This window comes from Suricata suricatta, chromosome 7, assembly GCF_006229205.1.
Source record: "Suricata suricatta isolate VVHF042 chromosome 7, meerkat_22Aug2017_6uvM2_HiC, whole genome shotgun sequence".
Lineage (NCBI taxonomy): Eukaryota > Metazoa > Chordata > Mammalia > Carnivora > Herpestidae > Suricata > Suricata suricatta.
This window is the reverse complement of record NC_043706.1, coordinates 54,438,873-54,455,748: the sequence shown is the minus strand read 5'-3', so window position 1 is coordinate 54,455,748 and position 16,876 is coordinate 54,438,873.

Sequence of the window (16,876 nt, the reverse complement as noted above, 5' to 3'; positions counted from 1 at the left end):
ATGTATTAACCATGTAACCTTGAATAAGCTACTTACTCATTCCAAACCTCAGTTTCATCATATATGATATCGAGAAAATAGCAGTACTCACTTCTTTTGTAATAATAAATGGATAGCTTGTACAATGCTTAGCAGAGCACCTGGTACAAGTGCTCAAAGACTGTTATGATTATGATTATTATGATTATTACTATGATTATTACAGAACATAGAAAGGCTAAATAGGAATCCTGGTGTTCTAATCAGGTGATAAATTTTATGTATTTAAAAAGTATTTTAACCAAAATAAAGAGGAAACAACTTTACATCTACTCTAATTAATGGAGAAATTTTCAGTAAATATTATACTTGAAACTATTTAAACCTTAGAGATGTTCCAAGAAGATATTACCAGCATCCATTGAATGAGATTACTATTATAGCCACTGCAAAACTCTAATCTTGTTTGGATATATATATATTTTTAATTTTAGAACCCTTCAAACCTACTATAATGAGTAGTTGCAATGAGCCCCCCCAAAAAAGATGAATTTTTAAATTTTATTTATTTATTTTGAGAGAGAGCGCATGCACAAATATGAGTGCACTGTCAGCACAGAGCCTGACGTAGGGCTTGACCTCATGAACTGTGAGATCATGACCTGAGCTGAAATTGAGTCATATGCTTAATGGACTGAGCCACCCAGTCACCCCAAAAAGGTGAATTTTTGTATGTAGTTGTCAGTTATAATTTCTGTTTAGTCTTGCAGGGTATTTAGTAAAAACACACATATTTTGGAATGTTTGACATAAAATGTGACATAAAGTATTTTGTATAGAAATAGATACCTGAAAGAAAAATTGAGGCTGCTCTTGTTTTATGATACTAAGGTTCTTCTTAGAATTTACAAAACTAAATTTAAAAAATTAAGCTTAATTTCAAAGGAAGAAAGAACATCAAGTTATCTGATCTCTTACCCTTGATGTTCTAACTCCACATTGCTTGTTTAAATGTAGCTCACATAAGGTCATTCAGACTGAATCCATATTTCTACATCTTGACCCACATACTTGTCCATATCCTAAAACTTGAAAAGAGGCCAATCATCTGCCCACAATCTTTGTTCCTTTTCAAATAATAAAAAAGACTGAGGCAGAGATTAAGAAAGGGATAAACATTTAATTAATGTACCTATTCCTCATACAGAATATTGGATTAGAAAGCCTGGGCTTATAATTTATTAATGTCATAAGATAAAGGTGACTGACTAAGCAAAACTCCAGAATTACACAAGGAAAACACACAATGGATCTTTGAAATGAAATTGCCTATATGTTGAATCTATCAATCGAAATCATATTTTAGGGTTAATTTAAAAGGGAAGAGTTGGTAAGAATCAGAATTAACAGAAGAGAAATGGAAAGTTTTAGGGACAAAAATTTTTATTGGCTTTGATTTCAACTTTCAAATGAATAAATGAGAAAATATTACTGAATGTAATCCAATGAGAGAAGAATTTAAGAAGTATGAATTTTAAACACTTTTATCTCTGGACTGAGTAGTTGAGAACTCATGTGCTAACTATAGGTTTGCTTATGTCACTCATGACCTACATTTTAGCCTACTTTTAGCCCCCCACGTCCCATAACTTGTGTTGAAACCTAGGGTGGAATTTCTAACACCCATACGTATTTATTTTCCTTTTCCTCACCTTTGTCCCATCCCATTCTTGAACTCTACATACCAATATTCTCTTCCATGGTAGACATTTAGGATAATTGTTTTTAGTAAGAATCTAGGATAATTTCTTAGCTTATGGATGTCTGTGGAAACACTTTCTAACATACTTTCTTTTCACCAACACAGAATCTGAGAAAAATCATCTTTCTCTATTCTTACTGTGCATTTCTCTGCTTTTAGCACTTTTTACATTTTGTTAAAATAATTGATTTTTTCATCTATTTCTCTCCACTAATTTATAAGTTAGTTGAAAAGAGCTATTGTTACTTATTCATCTTGGAATAGTCAACACATAGCATTTTGTGTGGTATAGTACTAAGAATTCAATCCATATTTGAAATAATGAATAAATGAGTAGATGACATGAGTATAAAAGGAAAAAACAATGGAAAGACACATTTCTCACAGGAAGTATTTAGGAAGAGAATTTTTCAGCACCTCATGTGTCTATAAGTTTTGCAGAGACAAAAATAGACTAATTTATGGTTCACTCTTACCTCTTAAGATTTTTCCTGCCTTCACAAAATCTCTTGGAACACACCATATATTATGGCTTAGTCTAGAAGAAGAGTTCCAATAATTGAATTGGTTTGAAAAATGGTGAATAAGTAGATTCCCCAACCAATAGTTCTTGTTAAGATAAATGCATTACAGTGTTTTTTGTTGTATCAGTCTTTTCAGGTTTCTTTCTCATCATCATACATAATATAGGACCTGTTTAATCAATGACATGTTTTTAAGGTTCAAGTCAATGGAGAAGTGTAAGAAAATCAATTTGTAAATTTATAATTCATAACTCATTCTAGAACACTGTTCTTGTTTACAGCTATTTCTTTATGATGTTAACTAATTGTTACTATCAGAGGGCTTGTAACAATTATTTTTGGTTTCTGTCTGTTGATTTCAATAAAATAGAGGTTGAGCACAGTGAATTTCACTATTTGGTTGTCAAAACACTGCATAATGTTATTGAGTAAACTAAGGTTAATTATGCATTATTTTAAATCAAGCCTATAAGTGGTTAGAGTTTAGCTCATAGACTGAACCATGAATAGCATTTGATATTCAAGAGCTAAAACATCAGGTAAATTTCTAAAGCTTTATTTGTGTGGGTACTTTAGGGCAGTGCAAGAAAAATTAAGAACAGTTGTGAGGTGTTCAAAATCTGGAAAGCTTCTGGACTTATCCTTTGTTGAAATTCTGAAATTCTCTTACTTGTTTATGTGTTAAGAAATCACAGTAGAAAACCATGAATCAATGTTGAAATTGGCTGTATTGAATAGTCAATCTAAATCTTTAAAGGAATAACCAATTCTGTAGTTTACTCTTTTCACATTTGCTGTAATAAATGATAACACTTTATAAAAGGATATATTTAATTTAGCATTTTTATATATCTTCAAGAATTTTTTTTACAAGCTAAAGCCAAGGATCATATATTTTCTTGGTTCATGGCCACTGGTTGAAAGGATTTCTGAAAGTAGGGTTTCCAGAAAAAATATAAGAAATTTATTTAAATTTGATTTTCAGATGAACAATGGGTAAGTTTTTAAGATAAGTATGTATGTAATATTTGGGACATTATGATGAATAGTTATTTGTCTTTTAGCATTCAAATTTAAATAGGATGGGGCACCTGGGTGGCTCAGTTGGTTAAGTGTCCAACTCATGTCATGATCTCACATTTCTTGAGTTCAAACTCCTCATCAGCCTCTGTGCTGATAGCTCAGAGCCTGGATGGAGACAGCTTTGGACTCTGTGTCTCCCTCTCTCTCTGTCCTCCTCCACTCACAATTGGTTTCTCTGTCTCTCTCTCAAAAATAAACAAACATCAAATTGAAATGGGTTCTTGTATTTTTAGTTGCCAAACTGGCAACATTGGTTATAGGAGTTCTTTTAGAATGGATTATAACAGGGGTGCCTGGTGGCTCAGTCAGTTAAGCATTAATTTCAGCTCAAGTCATAATCTCATGGTTTGTGAGTTCAAGTCCCATGTCAGGCTCTGTGCAGACAGCTCAGAGCCTGGAGTCTCCTTTGGATTCTGTGTCTCCTTCTCTCTCTGCTCCTTCCTTGCTCATACTCTGTCTTCTTTTGTCTTAAAAAAAAGATGAATTATGACAAATAGATATGTCTTAGTTAATTTACTTTCTTTAGAATGTCACTCTCTTAAAAGTATGAGCATCAGGCACCACAGTACTCTTATTGATGCCTAAGTGTCAGGATATGAGAAGCTGTCCCATGGCCTTCAAAATATTTAGAAATTATTGGGTCTTACTATAAGGCAGTAGAGGAAAGAAGTAAATTGATGGTTAGGGTTAGGCTTATGTAGATATAATTTGTTTTTGTTTCGTTTTGAGGCAGGAGTTTAATGGAATGTGCTAGAAAACTGCAGAAATGCTAAAGCTAGATTAGTAAAGAGTTTAACCTTGGTCTGTCTGTTGCTTTTGGCTCCTAGAAGGTAATCTCTAAGTCTTTGGGATGCCATGCCTGGTAAGAGTGTCTTTGTTTGCCTGGGGCCAGGTAGTAATAATGTGATTTAGGATAGGGGTTTCTAGCCACTTCAACAAGATAATGTAGGGTCTTGGCTTGAGGTTCTGCGTGAGGTGTCAGCTCAACCTCCTAAAGGACTAGAGACTGAGGTAACCTGCTTGGACAGTCAACAAGGCATATGTGATAGAACCCTACTAAAAACTCCAGACCTCACTTGGGTGAGCCTCCCTGGCTGGAAGCACTACTCCCTGTGTGTTGTCCCACATACCCTCCAAGAGGCACTGCACAACTGTCTGTGGCTCCTTGGAGAAAGGGCATCTGGAAGCTCTCTGTTAGGAACCCTCCTGGACTGCCCTATGTCTTTCTTCCTTCAGGTGATTTTAATCTGTATCTTTCCCCATGTATTGTGACCAGGAAGATAACATCTTTCAGTGAGTTCTGTGAGTCCTTCTAACAAATTAACAAAATTGAAGGTGATTTTAAGAACCCTCCCAAACCTGCAGTTGAGGATGGTCTTCTGTGGTCTATATCCTCATAGCTGGCTCACTCTCACATCCTTTAATTCTGTTTTACCTATTAAGAAATATCAATTCAATTGGTAAAAAAAAAAAAAACCAAAACCCCCCAAAAAAACCAACTTTTAAAAAACAAAATAAACACAAAAAGAGTATCTAATTTTATACTAGTTATCTACTACTGCTGCATAATAAACCAGATCAAAATTTTGTGACTTAAAACATCTTACTGTCAGTTTTGTAGATAGATTGAGCTTAGCTCAGAATCTCTCTCTAGCCATGAAGTTAGTTTAGGTTTTGTCCACAGCATGGTAGACTCAAGGTATCAGACTTCTTACAACAGTCTGACACCCCTCTGAACAAGTAGTCTTAAAACCACAGGAAAGCTGCAAGACTTCTTTTTTTTTTTTTTTGACATAGCCTTCAGAGTCACACACCATCAGTTCATTTTTTGAGAAAAAATTTAGTCATGTTGCTAGTCTTAGTTTAAAGGGGGTCTTCTGCATGAGAATATAAATGCTAGAAGGCATCATCCCTGGGTAACCATTTTTATGACCATAACAAAATACTCGATAGGATATCAGAAAAGAGTTGTCCATCTATAATTAACAAAATGCCAAAATTATCTTTTAATAAAGTTAAAATAAAGATATTTTCACAAAAACAAAAACAGAGAGTATGTAACAAATAGATTATTAGTAAAAGAAATTTTAAATGAGTACTTAGCTAGAAAGAAAATAATCCCAATGGAAATAAATACATGATATACGTTAAGAAGAATGTGTAAAAAGACTGATAACTTTATTGCCAAATTAAATAAGTATTGACTGAGTAAGATGATGATAATAATATACTTTCTTGGTAAGTTATAGATTAAGTCAACAACGTTTAGTAAGAATTTCGAAAAATTATACATTACCCTGCAAGTTTCATCTAATATACATATGTAAAATTCCACTGAAGAAGTTAACAATATATCTTTAAGAGCATACCAAAAACTAAAACAAGCAATTTTAAAATATTTTTTAAGTTTATTTATTTATTTTGAGAAAGAGAAAGAGCATGCAAGTCAGGGGGCGGGGGCAGAGACAGAGGGAGAAGGAAAGAATCCCAAGCAGCCTCCACACTGTCGGTTCAGAGCCCCACATGGGCGTTGAATTCATAAACTGCAAGATCGTGACCTAAACTGAGTCAGAGTCAGATGCTTAACCAACTAAGCCACCCAGGCGTCCCAAGAAAAGTAGTTCTAAAGGTAAATACAGAGTGTGATTATTTGAAATAAGCTTAAAAGCATTGTTTAGCCAGAGTTGAAATGTATAAGCATATACTGTAAGCATGTATAGTACTATAATCCCATTTTTATGACATTAAAAATTAGTACCTCTTATTGATTGTCTCTATATCAAGAGTGGAAAAGTATAACTCAAACTACATTCTGATAATGTAAAGCTTACTAAAAATAAACCTACTAGGAATTTGTAAAAGTCTGGATAAATCAACAGTCATAGAAGGCATTGAATAAGTTATTAAAGAATCACCTCCTAAAATGGCTCTAGACTGGACATTTTAATGCTTGAATTATTTTAAATTTTCTAGAAATAGGGAAGTTACATGTTATGGTACCTGTGGTAAAACATAAAAGGAGGGAATGTTATGTAAGTTAATACTTAAACTGACAATGAGAACATAAAAATGAAAAGCATAGATTAATGACAGCAGTTTCAGGTCTCATTCCAACTCTGACTCATTAGTAGTAGCTGCTGACAAGTATTATGTAAATAATGTCATTAGCCTCATTTGCTTTCACCAATTATGATATCTGCCATGAGCACATGTGGTTCTACAGATGACAAGAATTTTCCATTCTTGCTATAAAAACTTTTTAAATAATGTAGATATAAATTCCCATATAACATCATTAGAATTGATTTCAAAATTACTACCAGATTTCTACCAGAAAAAATCGGATACTATGATTAAGATGTGCTCACTTCAGCAGTCAAAGAATGATATTATCTTGGGAAATCTATTAATATAATTTATCACATCAATAGACACAAAAAGAAAATCATATAAGTTTCTCAAAGGATGGTATAAATTTAACAAACATTCCTGGTAAAGGACTCTTAAAAATTAGTGATGGCAAGACCTTTATTTAATATGATGGAAGTTTTCTGTCATAAACGAATAGCAACATGATATTTTGTGGTGAAACTCTGCTGATGTTTACACTACCAGCACTGTATTTTATTCACAGGTGTTTTGTTCCACTTCAGAAGTTCTAACTAATACAATAGACATAAAATTGAATTAAGTGATTTAACTTTTAGAATTAAAGAAGTTACAAAATTATTATTCCATTAGAAGTTATAATGCAAAAGTGATCATTTTAGTAAGAGAAATTATAACATGAAAGAGCTAATAATAGCCCTAATTATGAATGCTTGGACTTCTTTCAATTAGAATATAGGATATGAAAGAGATTTGTTTTATGATAACAAAAAAATATGAGCAAATAGTGACTATATTACTTTGTGTGGCTAGCAAAGAGCAGTAGACACAATAAAACCTTGAAAACCTAAATTCCAGAGAAAAACAAGGCTTTCTTACATAAGTAACCTGGCAACTACCATACCTAGAGTAGGCATTTGGGCTGGGACAGGTAAATTGAGGAGTGACCCAAACATACAGAATATTTGCAGGGACAAACTGAAACCAGCTGAGCCTTAGATGAAGTAAGGATAGATAGAATGGAATAAAATCAGGAAACCCTAAATACAGAAGCAAATCCTATGACCAAACAATTGTTCCCTTATATACATACACACTCCGATTCAACCAAGAAAGTGCCATGGAGGAAGGGTTAGAGAACAGAGTAATTGCATTGTTCCACACATTCTCATGGTGCTAGATGCCTGGGCTCTGACAGAATTGAAACGTAAATAAACAAAAAATATCTTAAACCTTTACCCAATGCAATCCAGCTGAACTATTAAGACCAATACCACATTCAGTAAAACCTTGCATTGTGAGTAACTTGTTCTGTGAGTGTTCCACAAGGTGAGAGAACGTTTCTAATGAATTTTAACTTGATAAATGAGCCCATGTCTGGCACTATGAGTTACATAACACTGAATGTCATATGATCACAACTGAGCCAATGGTCTCCCTATCTCTCCCTCTCTCTCCCTGCGGAATTTAGGGTGATCGTCTCCCATGCTCAGATGCTTGGTCTCAGGCCATGGGGTTTGACAGAATTCAGTGAGTTTTCAGAACATTGGAAGGTGCCCACAACTGGCACTAGTGTATTTTTTAGCACTTCAAAGTGACCTATAGACAGTCCTTTGCTTTTCCATACAAGAGTAAGCTGAGGAACGGTTTGGTTTATTCTAGGTCAGGCTTCCTGCAGATATAGACCCTTTCCTCTGCTGTCTTATTGCCAATTACATTAAATACTGTATATGACAAGAGTTTATTGATACTGTACTATAGTCAACATCTGTGTGAGTGTATACAATGGTCCCCATGCAGAAAAAGATTCCATTGAGCCAGTAAATAGCAGTGATTCCGTTAGTGGTAGAGAAAGTCGTCCTACACAATAACCCTCCTCTCTTGTCTCCCTCACAGCAGCCATGAAGGGTTTCAAAGGTAAATGCAGGTTAATTTGTTTATTTTTTTCTATTTTGTATTTTCTCTATTATTTTTTATTATATTACAGTATTGTAATCATTTTTATATCAATATTTTTGGGTTATGGAATGAATCATTTGAGTTTCCATTATTTCTTATGGGGAGATTTGCTTTAATATGCAAGTGTTTTGGATTATAAGCATGTTTTTGGAACGAATTTGCTAGCAAAACAAGGTTTTACTGTACTTCCAATATGGTGGAAGTTGGGCTTGTATAGGTGAACTCACTCCAATTACAAATCAATTTGAAGTGAGGAAGACCAGCTGTTACCCTAACTATTTGACAGGAAAGGGCTTGTATCAATTAGAAAATAAAACGAACAAAAATATTATTACAAAATATTGCTGCATTGCACATTACCTTTAAGCCTCATGTCTTAAATACCAATTTTACTGGGGGAGCTTGAGTGATTCAGTCAGTTAACTGTCCAACTTCTGCTCAGGTCAAAATCTAGTGGTTCATGAGTTCAAACTGGCTCAGTTATTAAGCGTCTGACTTCAGCTCAGGTTGCAATTTTGCAATTTTTGAGTTTGATCCCCACATCTGGCTTTGTGCTGGCAGTGCAGAACCTGCTTGGGATTCTCTTTCTCTCTCCCTCTCTGCCCCTCTGCTGTTGCTCTCTCTCACTCAAAATAAATACATATACTTTTAAAAATACCAATTTTATTATATCTCACAATGTATTAATATAAAGTTTTACATAACTGGTCTCTTTGAAAATATCTTATGAACAATGTTTAAAAGAAAAGAAATTTGCCAAAAATTTTTTTCTAGGTTTATGCACAAAGACATACAAATTATTTTGCTCTTGTAGAATCTTTGAAAATTCCAAGTGGAAATATTAAAAATCTATTACCAGTTTACATTAAGAATCCTGACTTGATGCAAAAAATCTTTTATTTTTCTGTGAACTATTCCTTAGCTCTCTATAATTTCCCATTCTTGTGTTGGCATGCCCCTTCATGATATATTAGTCTCAGCCCATAAAATTTTAGTTATTTTAGTTATTGAGAGTCTCATTTCAGTAATTAAAACTTGATCTTATTCATTTAAATGGACAATTTCACATTTGATTCGAAGCCCACCAGAAATAAGTACAAGTTGAAGCATGGTGAGTATGAGAAGATCCTTATGGCTTACTAGACGAAGGGACAGAACAGCTTGGAAGGGAGGAGCTACGGCAACCTCCAAAGGGAATGAATATATATGGCCCAACAGGAGGGACTGGAGTCCAGGAAAGCCTCTCACATATCATTACAATGTAACTGTGAGGTCAGATCCAAAAACCAAGGTATCTTACAAATTAACAAGTAAATACAGAGATTTGAGGCAAATGCTCTAATATTTAGAAAATACCCAGCAGACATAGAGCAAGCAAATTGCTGAGTTCCACCACCAAAGAAGAGCTGAATATCCTGCACTGTCATGATGGTTAGTACATGTGAACTCTTTCTTGATTTGAACAAATAAAGCTATAACATCAACAAACAAGTTAGAAAATGCAATATTGTAACGTCTTTGGAATTCTAAGTTCTAAAACAATGAGTAAATTGCATTGCCTTGAAAAAAATTTAAAAAGGAGTCAAAATATTACTTGTCCCCATTCCTGGCAATGTGAGGCTGAGAGTTCCAGCTCTGGAGGTTAGAGAAAAAGGTGGTCTGCCCTTTTATACCATGGTCTTCTAAGTCCTCCTCCTCTCCCCTTGGGACAAGGAGGACAGAGGGTAGAGGCATTTCTTTAGGCTTGTCTTTATTGGACAGGACAATGTGAGTAATCCTGAGCTTCCTATTAAGAATGGGCACAGTGGTGTGGTGCTACTAGTCATCATTGTTTCTCTGCCTAACAGTAACTGGCTCTTTGTGCTTTCTATATTTTGTGCGCTCGAAAGCCATGTTTGCTTTTTCATCAAAGGACTAGATCCTACCCACACATAATCTTCTGGCATGGGAGAGCCATGTTAAGAGCAACCTCCTCCTTTTCTCCCCCTTCCAAGTCATGTCACAGACCATTTACCTCACAGCCTTGTGTTGGAATTCTCTCCCTGAAGGTGGCCTTCTCGGAGGCATTGGCAAGAATACTTAAAATGCTACGAAAGTATCCAAAGTATCTTTTGGACCCATGAGAAGACACTTACTTTACATTGTTAAGTTAAGTGAAAGGAATCTAGGCTCTACTTTCAGCTATGCCTCATCTCCTCTGACCTTTTTGCGCCCTATAGCATAAGAAAATGAGCTGTCTTTAGTGACTTAGCAATTTTCCTGTAAGAGGGCATCAATTATTAGAGCTTAGGAAGAGCATGTTTCAGGCACTTTCTAGTGAAGAAGTTGGAAAGAAAAGAGATGGACCGGTTGTTGCTGCAGAACTTCATTCTATAGAGACCATACTTTCTCCTGGTCTACTTATTATATTTCTTGATTAGTTCACTAAAAGAGTTTGACCTTTCTGTAATACCAGGGAGCATAAGGATTTTATATGAAGATCCAGGTATTCTGACTCTGGAGCATTTAGCATCATTTCTGTAACTCCACTTTAATGGCTGCATTATTTGGGTTAGCCAAAATAGAGATCTTAATCAGTACCTTGCAACCACTTTTAGAGGAATATCTCTGTGATGGAGATTTATGAAAATAGGGTAAGTTATCTATGGGTTTTTTGATCCTCTGCAACCATCCATAAACACAAAATGTATGCAAACCTGTGTCTTAGAGCATTTTATATTGTCGGGGATGATATGGGTACATTCTACCCAAAGAGATGGATGGCTAATGTTCCTTTTAGGCCATTTTCAGTTGTATAGTTGACATTTTGGCATAAATAAAATATTCAAAGTAGCATGAAAGGTGCAAACTAGGATTGGTAATAGCTCTGGTATCAGATATATTAATATCATTTTCTGAAGTTATTATCTCATACAAAATTCTCTGGAGAAAGACAAAGAATGAGCTATATAATTACACAAAATATGGGCATCTTACAATTGCTTCCTGTGATGGCTCTTAAAATGATTGCTCTCCATGTGAATATTTTAGTAGTTGTAACTATCTAATTAGAAATACTTAGGTATAGTAAATTAAAAAGTTTATTTCATCTACTGTAACTCTTGAATAAATCAAACCAACAGTTCAGCAAAGGAAAAGTATGCAGAAGTTTAAATCAAAATGAAGGAAAACATACCATTTTGGTTTTGTAGTGCTTTCTGAACTTCTCAGACTGACAGATTGTCATCACCACACCTATGCCTTTAAGGAACATGGCTGGCTTTCTCATTGTCACAGAGAAGAAAAGTGGTTTTCTGGTAGCAACACTAGCATTTCTGCCATCTCTTAACACCAAATTTGACACAAATGGAACACAACATCCTGTAATTTTCCAAAAAGTGGCACCAGAGATGTGACACCATCTTAAATTACTGTCAGCTCTATTCCCTGAACTGATGGCTTACTGTTGAGAGAGGCAAAGCTGGAGATGAAATTCTCTCATGATGACTGCATGGGATATTTGTCAACATTCAAAATTCTGGGAATTTTTAATACTCTATCACTATGTATGAAAAAAAACAAGCAATATAAATATAGAGACACTGCATATTAAAGAAGATCTATGTTTCTTAGAAAGGAAAATCTATAATCACAATATATGCTATATTATTATCAATCACATCCCTACAGTTATGAAGAATAGGTAGCTAAAACTCCATTGCATTGAGGGTATCTTATTTATAAGTTGACTTCTGTTATAGTGGGCTTTATCTCTGCTATATAACTACTTACAAAGTGCATTGTTTCATACCATCTCAATTCCCAAATAGCCTTTGTGAGGTGAATGGTTTTCCCATTTTGTAAAGAAGAAATGGAGACACACAAATGTTATTCACCTTATTTCAGATCACATAGCTAGTGACTCTTTAGCATGGAAATTGAAATTAAGTCCACTTCAAGGTCAGTATGTTTTCTTATATGCCATAACTGTCTTTATAGCATGGAAGGGGCAAGAGGTAAAGTGGTAAGAGGGTATACCCCTCAAGGTTTCAGTAAAATGCAAGTATAGAATTTGGATTTGGAAAACATATAATATATTGGCTTTAGAACAAATGTTTTCAAAATATTGAAAAATTACATATTGATCTAATTATGGAGGCACTATATGAACTACTCATCAACAAAAACAAGGGCAGAAAGTTGGGTACTAGACGCATACTCATTATTCATTACACAGAGCATGAACTGAGACTAAAACACAATCTAAGTCAAGTTTCAGATTCGTGGGTGGTTATCTCTTTTAGGACAACTCTATTTCTGTTTTGTCATTGTGACTTATGGCTTGTGGTCTCTGATTATAATGTCTCCAAAAAAAAAATCAAGAGAAAATACATTCTGCCTGCAAAGACTTAAGAATTTTTTCTTTTATTTAATAAGTAATTCAAGTTAGACATAGAACTCCAAACTCCAGTCTCTTAGAAGTGACAATCTAAGCTGGCAAATCAGAAAGGGACATTATCCCTTGATTTACTGACTCATTGGCACTCGCAACACTGCACTGACTAATGAAGAGGCAAAAATAGGAATCAAGAAACTCAAGACAGAGGAGGATGATTCTGGTGTGGAGAGCTATTACCAAATACTAAACCAGAAGAGTGACTTTGAGGTTTCGGTGAGCACTGGCTATTTGTTGTCTGACCAAGGAGAGTGAACACCAACTTTATGATCGCAAGAGTCACAACCACCCCTTAATTTCCTTTCTCTTATTATACTGCATGATCAGAGTAGAAGACAGATTTTCTTTCAGTCAATAAAATATAAAAAATGTTGTCGGGGGAAAATTGGCAACTACTTAGCCATTTTCTTTCAGCCCTGCAATTTTTTTAAGAGTACTTTCCAATTATAGCATAAAACCTTACTTTGACAATAAAGCCATACAGTCCTTCTGAAAATAATTCAGTAGTGGCTCAAGACGCTAGAATCAGCATCAAATTCTAGGGAAATCCTGAAATAGTGATGTCCTGGGAGGTAGTCAATACTCTGACACTAAACAAATGCTCACATGTACTTGGCCTTGTCTTACTCGAGCCAATCACAAGCCCGGCAGGCAGATACAAGAGCAAACGGCAAAAGAAAGTACATTTTGAGCAAATGATAACTAGGAAATAACAACAGTAGGACGCCAGGACTAGTGTGTACAGCAACTGGAGAGGAGAAAGTTCAATTTGATCTAAATTATCTGGCCATTCTTGAGGCATTTTATAAGTCAACCTTTGAAGGTCAAACTATGTTAGTTATTTCCATCATTAGGTAGCATCTCTGTGCAGAGTTATACCACCGAGAAGACAGGGAACAACGTAAGGCTTGTAAAATACGTAGTGATAGTGATTGTTGTTGGATTATTAAATGTGTGTTCCATTTGGTAAGCAGCTATTTAGATGTTGTCCTGTACCTTTGAAATGACAAATTGACTGCCATTACAATATTTGAACCTAAGGTCATTATTAAGGGCTAGGGCTTCATGAGAACATTGAATCCAAGGGAACATAATAAGCAATAACAACCTGTCTTTATGGAGGGTCAGGACTAGCCATATTATATACTGTGTTATAGTATATATGAAATTTATTCAATTTTTGTGAAGCATTGCCTGGCCTGTGTGATAGCCATATTTATTTTATAAAATATGGCTTTATAAAAAATGGTTCTATTTTATTGATGTTATGTTTTATTCAGATAATTATGTTTCATTTTTCTCTTTATAACTTGTGTGAAAATAGTCCTATCAAAGTATGCCAAACACTCTGGTAACATGTGGTATGCAAATAAAGATAGTAACAATCAACTATTTTTAGTTAACCTAGTAACCGGATGATCTCATTGTCTGGACATGTCAATCAGTTTGGCCAAAAACGTTCTTGTCGGTTAACTTGAAAAGCTAAATGATAATAATCTATTTTGATTGCAGACATTTACTCAAGAATAGCATTTCCACTTTTATTTATGGTGTGGAGTTTTCCATGATGGAGGTGGAAGCTTCATTGTCACCTGTGTAATATGGAAAACAAGGTGACTATATTCTCTTTTCCTACCATGTGAAGTTTCAAGATAACTCATATGATGCTATACAATAAGATAGAATTAGATTTATTTTACTTGTAACATTTCTAATTCCAACTTTTTCAACATTTAAATTTGTAGTCAGACCCATGTATTAAATGGACATAATGATAATACATACTTCCCAGTACAGTTTAAATAATATAATGAACATTAAAATATTTTAAAATTATACTTAACTTCCCATTGAACTCACAAAATTTCTAAATTAACAAATATAACTTTATCTTTTTTATCTGGTTACAGCTGAAATTAATTGAAGTATAGTTCAGATATAATAAAATAAATAGAGTTAAATATACAGTATTATAAGTTAAAAAGTACATGATTTAGCCACCATCAAAATCAATATAAATGAAATTATCATAGAATAGTTTCCTTGTGCCAATTTTTGGACAATCTCTACCCACATCCCCCTTTCAGCAGCTACTAACATTCCTGTATATCATCAGACCTTACTTTCCCTATTCAAGAACTTGATATAAATGCAATTACATAGTATATATTCAATTGTGCCTGGCTTATTTTGCTCAGTATAATTTCTCATTATCACCAGCACAATGTGGGATGAAAACTGACATATGCACTTTTTGAAATTCCATCAAATTACAAACCACCTAGGTGACACCTGGATTATGGTAGAATATTATTGAAATTTCTTTTCATTTTTGTAACATTTCTGATCTATGGCATAGCCAACTGTGTACCGCAAACTGATCTTTGTCATTTAGTAATTAAATGTTATTGGATAATGATTTAAATTCTCCATAATTCAGTTTCCTTATATACAAAATGGACATGATAGTAATAGATAAGATTCAGTGCTTTAGTAAAGATTAAATAGCAATGAATATCAAAATGCAAGGCTTCTGGTTTGTGCTTAGCATATAGAAAACAGATAATCTACAAAAAGTATAACTTTCTTTCAAATCATCAGAGAGATCAGGTCACAGAGAAACTAACCAGTCTGTAATCCAAGGACAGGCAGGCACTTGCAAGTAGAAGTGAAGTGTGAGTACTGACTTATGTAGGGCAGACCACAGGAGGAAAATGAAGTTTCCATACAGTGGGAAAAATAATTCAACTAAAACATTTAATGAATGCTAAAGGTTCTGTGTGGGCTACTGTGAGAGGCTAGAAACCTTGAGAGCTGCAGACACAATGGATGTTTGCATGAATTCATTGGCGCTTCCACAGAGACCTTCATTTCAATACTCATAAACAAAGTGAAAGTAGTGTTGTTGACCCAATAAACGAACTCAGTTTTGCAGGTTTAGAGGAGGAGACTGTTCACCATCTTGGGAAAATCAGAAAACCCCACTTGGATCCTTATTTTCTACAGAACAAAAGCCTTCATCTTTTTGGGGAAAAAGGAGCAAACTATATTGACCCTAAGACACAAGTAAAGACCCACTGTGACAGATGGAAAATATGAAAAATCCATCTACCCTTGAGGAAGGGACAGGACATGTTCTTGAGCCTGGACCATTAGAACTTTTCTTCACTTGGGTGAAGGACAATATTATTTCGAAAGTCCCACCATGAAGATGTATGGACACAGCATCTGCTTCAAACTGAGACTGGATCAGAGCACTTCTGCTTTGCACCACCAGGCTGGCAAGCCCCTCAAAACTGTCCAGTCCTAGAGAGGAGCAAACTTTAAAGGAGACTGTTGGTCTGATAAAGGAAGTTCTAGAAATCTGGGAGTCTTATGGAAATGTGAGCTTAGATAGGACAATTACATTATTATCTCCTTTTAACAGATTGGAAAAGTCCCTTTATTCTTTAAATTTTAATTTTTCTAAGGCCACACATCAAGTAGAGCAGAGGTAATTAATCAAGAATTTAGAGGTGACCAGGAATAATTACATGGAACTAATAGAAGACGTGAGAGAATATTTTTTATTATTTTGCATAGAGTATGATTCTCTACTATAGAGCATATTTTGTGATATTTTATAATATATGTAATGATGATTTAACATGTAGTTTTGTGTGATGGTTGACAACCTAATGTCTAGAACCACGCAGTTTAATTTTGCTTCCTAGATCTGCCCATACTAACTGTGTGCATCTGGACAGAAGACTTAACTTCTGTGGCTTTCAAGACTCCTTTCTACAAATGGTGACTATAATAACAGCATCTAACTGATAGAGATGTTGTGAAGATTTATCAAGACAATGCATATTGGTTACTTAGGGCAGTGACTGGCACAATAATGTCCATTAACCATTATCTAATATCATCACCATCATCACTACCACCATCACCATTGTTAGTAAATATTGCCAAGAACAGATCAAATAAAATTTCCAAAATTAAAGTTCCATTAAAGTTCCATTGGTGGAGAAAAGAAAGGCA